General features: G+C 37.7%; 2 long non-coding RNA genes across 4 annotated transcripts; both read left to right on the top strand.

Moving 5' to 3' along the window:
* The first annotated feature begins 234 nt into the window (after positions 1-234).
* On the top strand, positions 235-8845 carry LOC121236296. The gene is made up of 3 exons (XR_005934732.1): positions 235-245; positions 6866-6868; positions 8713-8845. It is a non-coding gene; the product is annotated as an uncharacterized LOC121236296 (long non-coding RNA).
* Positions 8846-9440: 595 nt separating this feature from the next.
* LOC121268872 lies at positions 9441-10614 on the top strand. 3 transcript variants are annotated; one of them, XR_005941277.1, is made up of 3 exons: positions 9441-9487; positions 9675-9749; positions 10027-10614. It is a non-coding gene; the product is annotated as an uncharacterized LOC121268872 (long non-coding RNA). The 3 variants fall into 3 exon arrangements; XR_005941279.1 differs by lacking the exon at positions 9441-9487 and having other exon boundaries at positions 9517-9749; positions 10027-10139; positions 10418-10614; XR_005941275.1 differs by lacking the exon at positions 9441-9487 and having other exon boundaries at positions 9517-9749.
* Positions 10615-11170: the final 556 nt, after the last annotated feature.

Raw genomic sequence — 11170 nt, 5'->3', positions numbered from 1 at the left:
ATGAGTATATTATCTAAAGTTCCAAAATGAATACATTTTAGGTGTAGATGTGATACAGTACGTACTAGTTGACTACATATAGCTTGCACTACAAACTTAATCTGTTATGTGGTTTTGTTTTAGTGCAGTGGGATTTAGTGCACATGACAGTTGTGGTTCTGTTTTGTGCATCTGTTTTGTGGTTCTTTTCTGTGCATCTGTGTTGTGGGTCTGTTTTGGGGTAGTTGGTTGCTGTCATTTGAAATGTCGGCTTATTGAATATTGATATTTATTTCTACTCTTTTTAATATTGAGAAGATCTTCTGTTTTTAATTTTGAGTTTGAATGAATTAAGTTTTGCTAGCCTTTAACCCTTTATGACTATTTGTTAAACTAGTAGATCATGGGAATGTACTTTGAGAACACTTTTCTTCAAGATTAATAGCCTAAGTACATTAATAGCCTGAGATTAATAGCCTAGTAGAACTTCCATGTTGGATAGAGATCCTATTATCGTCTCTGGATAGAGTTTTTCTCTCTAGATAAAGTTTATTCCCTTAGACGGTCTTGGTTGATCTGAAGAGGGGATAATGGAGGATGATCTAGCTAAACAGTGGGAAGGATTCAGTTTCACTGGGAAGGAAAAAGAGGAAGTAGTTCTGAATATAAACTTGTCTGAAGCAACAGAACAATATGGCAAGTTTTGCCTGCTGGTTATGATCATTGCAGAGAAACCAATAAATCGAGAAGCCTTCATGTCCACAATGGCTAAGATATGGAGATGTGAGAGCGAGCTCAAATTCTCAGAAGTAGGTATGAACAAGTTCCTGATCGAGTTTAATAAAGAAGAAGATCTGCAGAAAGTTATCAAAGGTAGACCCTGGTCTTTCGACAGATGGCTTCTATGCTTGCAGATATTTGAAGGGAATAGGTCCATAAATGAAGTCCTTTTCAATAAAGAGGAGTTCTGGGTGCATGCATACAACATGCCACTATCTAGCATGACTTATGAGGTTGGAGTTCAGATTGATAGCTGTATTGGTCGAGTTATAACTGTCCAGGTGGATGATAGAGGGATTGGTTGGGGGAAATTCTTGAGAATAAGGGTGGAAGTCAACATATCAGAAGCACTGCTTAGGGGGGTGTTCTTATCATTTGCAAGCAAAAAGTCTTAGGTCCCTCTCAAGTATGAGCGCCTCCCTACCTTTTGCTTCAAGTGTGGGCTTATCAAGCATGCGAAATCTGGCTGCTCGGTAAGCTCACTTGGAGACAGCAAGTTGCAGTATGGAGCCTGGCTGCGAGCCACAACAACAAAGGATAGAGAGGGCATTCACAAAACCAACGGCAATGAAGACACCCAGCATAATGCAGAAGGTCATTCATGGAGGAAGGAAAGGGAGGTCAGGGATGATGGTCAAAAAAGCATGCCCAAGTCAACTTCAGAAATTCAGGAAGCATGCCCGATTGATGTTGACAACACAGGCAATGGAAAGGCTACTGAAAAGCTGATTGCTCCTAGGTTGTCTACAAAAACACTCCAGAAGTCTATTAAGGTAAGCCCCTGTGTACTTAATTTGGAAAGTTCAGGGCTGACTTTTCACTCTGAGGATGCCTATTCCATGCAAGGCATCCAAGCGTGCAATAGAAACTATAGGAAAGGACAATTCCCAATAGGCAAGCCTGGGCCTTGAGAGTAGTCTGGATCTGAGAGCCCAAGCCTCATCCTTGGCCCAGTTTGTCTCAGGCCAGGTCCAAGTATTGGAGAAGATAAAAAAAAGAGCAAGTTGGAAAAAGAAAGCTAGAAACAAGAGCTTTGAAAGCCTTGTAGCTGGGCTTGAGGAGAACAAAGCAAATTGCCCAAATGGCACTAAGCGAGCTGTTACTAGATTAATGGCAGAAGGGGCAGCCCATGCTTCAAAGAAAGCAAAACATGGGGATTCTCGTGTGGAAAATCCTGGCAGAACTGAAGTGGTGGAGGCTGTGGAACAGCCCCACCATCTGCTATGAGCTGCCTAAGCTGGAACTGTCGAGGGCTTGGGAACCCTTGGACAGTGAATAATTTGCATATCATGGTGCAAAATAAGTCCCCAAATTTTGTTTTCTTAATGGAAACAAAGTGTAACAGATTAAAGATTGAAATAGTTAAAAGACAACTGAATTTTGAAAACAGTTTTGTGGTGAACTCAAAAGGATCATGTGGAGGTTTGGCCTTCCTGTGGAAAGAAGAAACATATGCTGAAGTCTTGTCCTATACACAAAACCATATCTCATTGATTGTAAAGGAAGTGAGAGCTGGTGGTCACTGGATTCTTACAGGCTTTTATGGCAACCCAATAACTTCCAAGAGACATGAAAGCTGGCAATTATTACAAGCTCTTACACCTCCAAGTACAGTAGGTTGGTTTTGTGTAGGTGATTTTAATGAAATCTTCAGGTATGATGAAAAGTGGGGAGGCCCATTAAGACCTTATAATCAAATGGAGGCTTTTAGAGAGGCAGTGGGTAGGTGTGGGCTCAATGATATGGGATTTAATGGAAGAAAATTTACCTAGTCAAATGGGAGGCATGGTAAGGCCTTCACCAAAGAAAGGCTGGATAGAGCCTTCTGCAATAATGTATGGGCAAGGCTGTTTGCTGACTCGAGAGTCTATACTCTTCCAGCCCTCAACTTAGACCACAGCCCCTTGTGGATTGTGATGGACCTGGTGCACCCTTGCTCTCTCAGACATCAGAGGCCTTTCAGATATGAGGCATGTTGGACACTGAAGGAGAGTTGCTTTAAAGCAGTGGAGGAAGCATGGTGTATACCTAGGGTAGCATCAAACAAAATGCAACAAATTTTTTAGGGGCTCAATTCTTGCAAGCAGAAATTGTCTCAGTGGAGTAAGCAACAACTAGGCAACTTCAAGAGAGAAGTCAAAGAACAATTGGATCTTCTCTCAAATTTACAAGACAGGAACACGGGCCATTTAAATGAAGAGATCAAACAAGCACAACAAAGGGTGGACACACTGCTGGAAGCAGAAAACCTCAAATGGAAATAAAGAGCAAAACAGAAATGGTTGAAGGAAGGTGATAGAACACCAAAATTCTTCCACCAGTGTGCATCACAAAGGAGGAAAACAAATGTGATAAAAAAGCTTCTGGATAGCAATAATGAAGAAATCACCTCAAGGGAGGGCATTAACACGCTTTTCCAGGATCATTTCACAGATCTCTTCACATCTTCCAACCCCAGCAGCGCAACAACATGTATTGCAACACTGGAAACCAAAGTGAGTGAAGAACAGAATGAGCTGCTGACCATACCTTACTCTACTCAGGAGGTAGAAGATGCCTTATTTCACATGAATGGCTTAAGTTCCCCAGGCCCAGATGGTTTTCCTACCCTTTTCTATCAAAAACAATGGCCAGTTGTGGGACCTCAAGTGTGTGAAGCAGTGTTGAATGTACTTAACTCGAATGGCAGCATGGACAGCTTCAACAGCACCTTCATAGCACTCATTCCAAAGAAGAAAACTACAATGAAAGTCACAGACTTCAAGCCAATATCTCTTTGTAATGTCATCTATAAACTCATTTCCAAAGTCATAGCAAATAGATTAAAAAAGGTGTTGCATAGCATCATTTCCCCCTCACAATCTGCCTTTGTTCCAAACAGACTAATTACTAATAATGTTGTTGTAGCTTTTGAGGCATTGCACACCATGAAATATAAAATGACAGGGAACGAAGGCTACATGGCCTTAAAACTGGACATGAGCAAGGCATACGATAGAGTGGAGTGGGGCTTCCTAAGGGCAGTCCTCTATAAGTTGGGATTTTGCAGCCAATGGGTGGAACTAGTGATGAAGTGCATTGAAACTGTTTCCTATGCTATCATGGTGAATGGTGTCCCTCAAACTGAATTCTACCCCACAAGAGGACTTAGACAAGGTGACCCATTATCACCCTATCTATTTATCCTATGTGCTAAGGCATTGAGCAACTTAATCCACAAAGCTGAAGAAAACAGGTTGATACATGGGGTTCCTGTTGCCAGAGGGCATCTACGAATATCTCACTTTTCTTTGCAGATGATAGCCTTTTGTTTTGCAAGGCCAATGCTGTTGAATGCGGAAGGTTGATTAACTTGCGTAGAATCTGTGAGATGGCATCTGGACAAAGACTAAATCTAGAGAAAACTTCTATCATGTTCAGTAAAAACACAGCTAAGTCCACTCAAGACTATATTCTTTCAATAGCTGGAATGAGGTCAGCTATGCCTTATGAAAAGTACTTAGGCTTGTCCTCTGTAGTGGGGAAACATAGACTAAGATCTTTTAAAGGCATTTTGGACAACATCAGATCGAGACTTAGTAACTGCAAAGTCTGAACTTTATCACAGGCTGGGAAAGAAATCTTTATAAAAGCAGTCATCCAATCCCTCCCTACCTACACCATGAGTGTTTTCAAGCTACCAAAAACTCTACTTCAAGCCATAAACAGTGTTATTCAAAATTTCTGGTGGGGCCAACAAGATAAGGAGCATAAAATTCACTGGATTTCATGGAAGAGAATGGGACAAGCTAAATCAAAAGGGGGTTTGGGATTTAGGGACTTGGAATGTTTCAACATTGCAATGCTTTCTAAGCAATGTTGGAGCCTAATCCAAGATCCTAACTCCCTAGTTGCTAGAGTGCTAATAGCCAAATACTTCCCCTCCTTGACTCTTCAGACAACAAAGGTTGGCTTTAAACCCTCATTTGTATAGAGAAGCATGATGGCAGCCATGCATGTTCTCGAGGCTGGATCCTTTTGAAAGGTAGGCACAGGGTCAGAAATTAGTATTTGGGGAGACAAATGGTTGGACTTAACTAATCCAAGGAAAGTCACCAGTCCAATTAAGAATTTAGATGGGAATGCAAAAGTTGCTGCCTTAATTGATACTGATACGAAGAGGTGGAAGCAAAACCTGATTCAAGACACTTTTGAGGAGAGGGAAGCTCAGCTAATTATGGAGACTTCTATTAGTGCTATGGCTATGAGGGACAGAATAATTTGGCATGGGACAAAGGATGGCTCCTTCTAAGTGAGAAGTGCTTATCACATGGAAATGGCTAGGGAGGCGGCTGCTCAAGGTCAAGCATCAACTAGCAATAGCCTCAAGGAAGTTTGGAACAAGATTTGGCAGATGCAAGTTTCACCAGGTTTCTTATGGAGAGCCTGTCAGGAGGCCCTTCCCACTCAGTCCAACCTGTTTAAGAGGAAAATTGTGATTGACCCTATATGCCCTATTTGCAGCAGAGAAGAAGAAAGCGTGCAACATGTTCTGTGGAGTAGTGAAGCAGCTAAGCATGTGTGGAGTCAATGCTCCAAAAGGCTACAGAAATGTTCCATTCCTAGCTCCTCCATGATACAACTCTTTGATACACTGACTAAGGCACTGAATCCAAAGGAACTTAAAGAGTTTGTGGTGATAGCAAGGAAGATTTGGTGGAGAAGGAATTCCTTTATCTTCAAGAAAGGGTTCTCTCATCCGAACCTCATTGTTAGAGAGGCAAGAGCAATCCTAAACATGATGGCAGAGAAGAGCTTAGATCAGTGCACTAACCAAGCCTCCTCCCCAGTGGCCTCTTGGCAAGCACCACCAGTGGACTGGTTCAAGATTAATTGGGATGGGGCAGTAGACAAAGCCAAGGGACTGATTGGCATAGGAGTGGTCATAAGGGACAGTTTTGGCCAGGTTAGTGCAACAATGAGGCAGAGGAAAAAGCTCTACCCTGATCCCTTACTAGCTGAATCATATGGGGCTCTTCAAGCTGTCAAAGTGGCATGGGAGATTGGTTTGCATCAGATTATACTCGAGGGTGACTCCTTTCAAGTCACAAAGGCCTTGGTTGAAGATAGAGAAGCACTGAGTAGCTCTAGCATGTTTTGGAGTGAGGCTAGATTTTATCTTAAGAAGTTTGCAAAATGGAAAGTTTCTCATGTTAGGAGAAACGACAATCATATAGCCCATTTACTTGCAAAAGATGCTCTTTCCATTTCTGATCAAATTGTAACTTTGGAGGATCCTCCTACTTGTATTGCAGTCTTTTTATAATGGAATGGATTAAGGGTTTTACATAAAAAAAAAAATAGCCTAAGCAAGCAACCAATGACTTTATTCAATCTAGTAGGTTCTATTAGGATTTCCTGGTTTACACTTAAAATAAAAAATAAAAAAAATTAGAATTTCCTGGTTTTTGTGAGCACCTCTTGTTGTTTATGCTATGCTTTCACAAAAAAAAAAAAAAAAAATGATGTTTCTTCTCAACTTTCTTCAACTCTATTATGAATGGTTTATGTATGTTATTATTGTGGTTAAATGAGGGATGTTTAAGAGCCAATGTTTGTACTAAAGTTGCTAGCTGTCCATGGTAGTGTAGAAAATTCTGCTATGCACTCTGTTTTGGGGCTTCAACCAGTCTATTTCATCCCCATTTTTCATTTGCATCTTTTTCTCAACCAAAGTTATTTGTTTGTATGAAAAACTATTGAAAACAAGGGACAATATCCAGCCATCTTTGTGAGCTTTAGCTCTTCATTTAATTTGGTTCCAACAAGTTACTAGAAAGCAGCCAAATGCCATTTTAATGGTGAAAATTCCAGATTTTTTATACTTCCTTGTTCTCTTCCATTTCTAAATAAATTCCTATCATTTGTACATTCATAACCCACGATCTACATATATCTTTCATGTAGAAAACTCAATGGCCTTTATTGGACAGCACGCATGCTATTAGACATGTTCATGAATTCTTTTTGAATGCTTGAAATGAGTTGTTTTAAAGTTTGGCTTAGTGCTAAGTATGGAAAGAAGTTAAATGGGTTGAGGTTGTGCTTTGTAGTTGATTCTCCCTAGTTGGTTTATGTAGTTAAGATTGTTTTTAAAACCATTACTACTATAATTTTTTCCTTCAATTTTTTTTTTTTCTGATTTTGTTTGTGTTACATTTTGGTATTGAGTTTAAACTGAAAATTACTTTGATTTTTGGGTGCAGATTGTATGACGGACGTCTAGTGCTTTTGATTTAAAAGGCGTTGATATAGCCCGACAGGCTTGTTGGTGAGCCATTTTAGCCAGGGGTGAGCTGAAACTTAATTAGTTGGGTATTGAAGGTAACGAATACCCCTACACAGCTGTAAATCCTTGTTTTTCAAATACAAGAATTCTCAAAACATAAATGGATGTTTTATTGTTAGTGTTATTATATATGCCAAACCTTCATTTTTTGGAAAGAAATATTGATGATTATTAGATAATCACTCTAAGTCAAGTGTATTCTACTTACCATATTTGTGTTGGAGTTGGTTTCATGTTTTGGGTGATGTTGTTCGTTTGTATGTCTATATATATGTGTGTATATATACATACACATATATATATACACATATATATGAGAGTGAGGGTGGTGGACATGTAGTTGGCCATCGCTGGTTAATACTATCACAATCCTACATTATTTATCCAGTATTGATATATATATATATATATACACACATTCACACATCAATTTTTTGTACAAGGGATCACTGCATGGTCATATCAAGTATTCTACCTTCACTTGACATGTGATGAATTATCTTAATTCAGCATCTCGATCTGATATGTCATTTGTTAATGCTTTATTATGTAGTACTAATTACAACGTGTAGACATGATAGTCTTGGCCATTGCTTAGTATTGACTAGCAGCAATATACTATATAGGGTTTTTATTTATTTTTGATAAATTACTATATAGACAACTAGAGACTACGTAGCTAGCGTCATCATCAAACTTTTGACACCTTAATGCACATGTCCACTTATCCAATACCAATTTTTGACCATATACACTCACATAATGTCATAAACAAGAGATATTTAGATTTGTAACTTTTCAATTGCCCGATGATCTTCATCTGGTGCATTTATGTTCACTCAATCAAGATTGGAGTACCATCGGGTTTGAGGGCTTTACCATACTCGATGTCTAACATACAACCGCGTAACATCACTCATTCCACTAGCTCATAGTGGAATGTGCCAACTATGACGCTTGGAGGGTCTTACTGAAACAATGAGACAGTTATATGATGTGTTTCACATTAGATGTGTTTCTTCCTTTGGGTGGGTGGCAGCCAATTTGATGGGGCTGGTGAGAGTGAGGAAGAGGATGGTGATTAATCTTTTCTAAGATTTGACCTGTGTTTTCACATTAGGTTTGTTGCTTAGGTTCTCTAATAAATAACAAAAACTCCACTGTTTTCACATTAAATGTTTAAAAACGTTACCACTAGTGTATATGTGTGTTTGTATAACATTAAAATAATAACAATTTTACCTATAGACAAATGGTTTTCAAGATTTAATAGAAATTTTAAGTTCGTTTTTTATCAGCTTGTCAATGTTACTTTGTCATTTCTACTGCATTTTCTACTCTTGAGGTGTATATATGTAGACACACTCTTTCTTCCTTACAAATGGTCATATATACATACATATGTGTGTGTGTGTGTGTGTTTTTATAAATAAACTGATAAGCTTTTAAAGTTGTTGATATTGGAAAGTAATGAAGAATTGTTTCAAGGTATATTGACTGATGCCATTGCATCTCTGCTCAAGTTTTGAACTCTAAAACATCAAAGCCTGTCCTTTCACCAATAGGTTGCACCATGTCAGATCATGCTTTTCTTCTTCATCAAAGTTTGCATATCTATGGATGAGTATATCTCTAGAGTTAAAAGGTCAAGCAGCAAAATTTTTACTGGGAGTTTGGTGTATTCACTAGATGAGTATAACTTGTTTGCTATAGTTTTGGTACTTTATCAGCAATCTTGCAGAGATTCTTGGATACTATTCTTCTTGAGTTGCTACCCTTTTAGTTGGTAGGGAAAAATAACTTGACTTGCTCATTTGCATTGAAATGAATGGCTGATTAATTTTCTTATTTCTATTAGCTTTTACTATGTATAAATGTTGTACCTTTGTAGCTGACATGATTTGGCATTGAGTAAATGTGTGTTTCTTATAATTGTTACCTTCAGATCTTCACAGTTTGGATTGGTTCAACATAAGTTGGTCACCTCGACCAATAGATAGCAGTTAAAATATTATTTTCATTGCATTTGTTGGAGATTAATCTTGACTTTAGGTTTTTTTTTTCTTTTTTTTTTTTTTAAGGAATATGCTTTGCATTCTTTAAATGCATCATAGTTGAGTGAATTGGTAGCTTCAGATGTTTGTAACATAAATACTCTATGAAATTATGATGCTTGCTTGCAATTTTTCCTGTTTTATTATTATTCGTTAGTGGTGTCGTAGATATCACATTGGTATCTTGCATTCTTGAAACAAAAATTCTGAAGTTTCTTGTTGATACTTTTTAATTATTAGTCTTCCTTTGCAGCAAGTTCATTGTGGATGTATTGTTTTGATCATTTAGTTTCATGGATCGGGGAGGGATTGAATGCATGAAGTGTGCAAGAAAAAGTGTCCTTGGGTACAGAGATGTTTTTCTTCGTTTATGATTCTTTTCTTTTTTTCATTAGCTGTTTATAGTGCCACATTTTTTTATACTGTCCAATTTGTTGTCTTGGTGTTTTTGATGATATATCATTATTATGACTATCAAGTCACTAAAAATTATAAGCTTTGTGTCTGCTGCTACATCTTATTGTTCTGGACAGACAACAACATGCTGATACTGAAGTTCAAAAGAATCTGAAAGAGAATCTTCAACAGCTTAAAAATTGAGACGACATGTATGTGGTTTGTTGGTGTACTTGTTTGGTTGATGCTTTTTTAAAGACAGAGCCTTTTCCCTTTTAATATATTCATTTGATTAGTATCTTCTTTTTAGCCTATGGCTTGTATATCTTTTGCAATCTTTTTGATAATGTTATATGTGGCTACTTATATGATTTACTATTACTTAACTGTCCTTATAATCTTGCTTTCCTGTTTGGAATACCGTCTGCCTATTCAGCTGCAGTGCCTATTCTATATCTCTATCTGTGGTAAATAAAAGTTCAATTACAGATGTTGACTCATCTTTAAGTTCCTCAGAAGATGCATCTACAAGATCTGGTTCTGCAGTGATAGAGAGCTCTGAACAAGACTCTGGTGATTCAATAACTGCTGGAGCTAATAACGTATACACACCTTTTAATCAAAGTGATTACATATTTCTTGATCTGGCCAGTGAAGCTTTAAACATGGCAGAAAATATGAGAAAACAATAGGCATTGCTTCATGCTTACATTGTGCTGTGTGAATGAGTATTTGGAGAAAAAAGTGGTTCTTGGTCAGAGTTTTAATCTTTATGTGTGACAGTTATATATCTTGTATATAATATCTAGTTTCCTCAATTTCTTCAAAGTTGTTGTCTGTTAGTTTGAAGTTTAAAACTGAGTTTTATGCCCTTGTGCAGACACATGATGGCCTACTTATCCTACTTATCTAGTAAATTCCTAATGCTCAATCTATATGTTTAACTGTTTTTTTAGTGGGCAAACCAAATGGCCATTAGCAATTGTCACTATATGCAAGATGCAATATATAATCATGTATGATCGGATAGGTTTGTGGACAAATGTTTGATATAAATGCTAAATTGAAATTTATATAGCTTTAGCTTTGTGTGGCCATCCAGAAATTTCATAGTGAATATAATTTGGATGTGTATTATATTTTTTATTTAGTAAAATTCACCGAACAAATTTTTTTCGCATATTAAACTTATTTCCAGCAATAATATATCGTTGGAAATACTTTTTACCTGCACTTTTTTTAGTATTTGCGGTGACTACTATTCACAGCAAAAGTTTTCCCAGAGATTTAATTAGGCCGTTGGAATAGATCTTCTCATTAGCGGTGATTTTTATAGTATTTGCGACGACTATAATTTGCCGCAAAAGTTTTCCTAGCAATTTAATAGGCAAACCAAATGGATATTTGCATCGTTTTATTTGGAATTTGCGATGAAAAAAAATTGCCGGAAAAGATAACCTTTTAGCGTCGATTTTTGACTTTCGTTGGGGTAGATCAGAAGTGGAGGGATAATATCGGCGAACATGCAGCGATTTGTAATTCGTCGGGAAAAGTCAATGGCGGCGATTTAGAGGACTTTTCCAGCGAAAATAATCGCTTGGAAAAGTGACTTCCCTTGTAGATATAATGATCG

The sequence above is a fragment of the Juglans microcarpa x Juglans regia genome, chromosome 1D (assembly GCF_004785595.1).
Source record: "Juglans microcarpa x Juglans regia isolate MS1-56 chromosome 1D, Jm3101_v1.0, whole genome shotgun sequence".
NCBI lineage: Eukaryota > Viridiplantae > Streptophyta > Magnoliopsida > Fagales > Juglandaceae > Juglans > Juglans microcarpa x Juglans regia.
The sequence above is the reverse complement of the archived record's forward strand: the minus strand, read 5'-3'. Positions and strand labels throughout refer to the sequence as shown.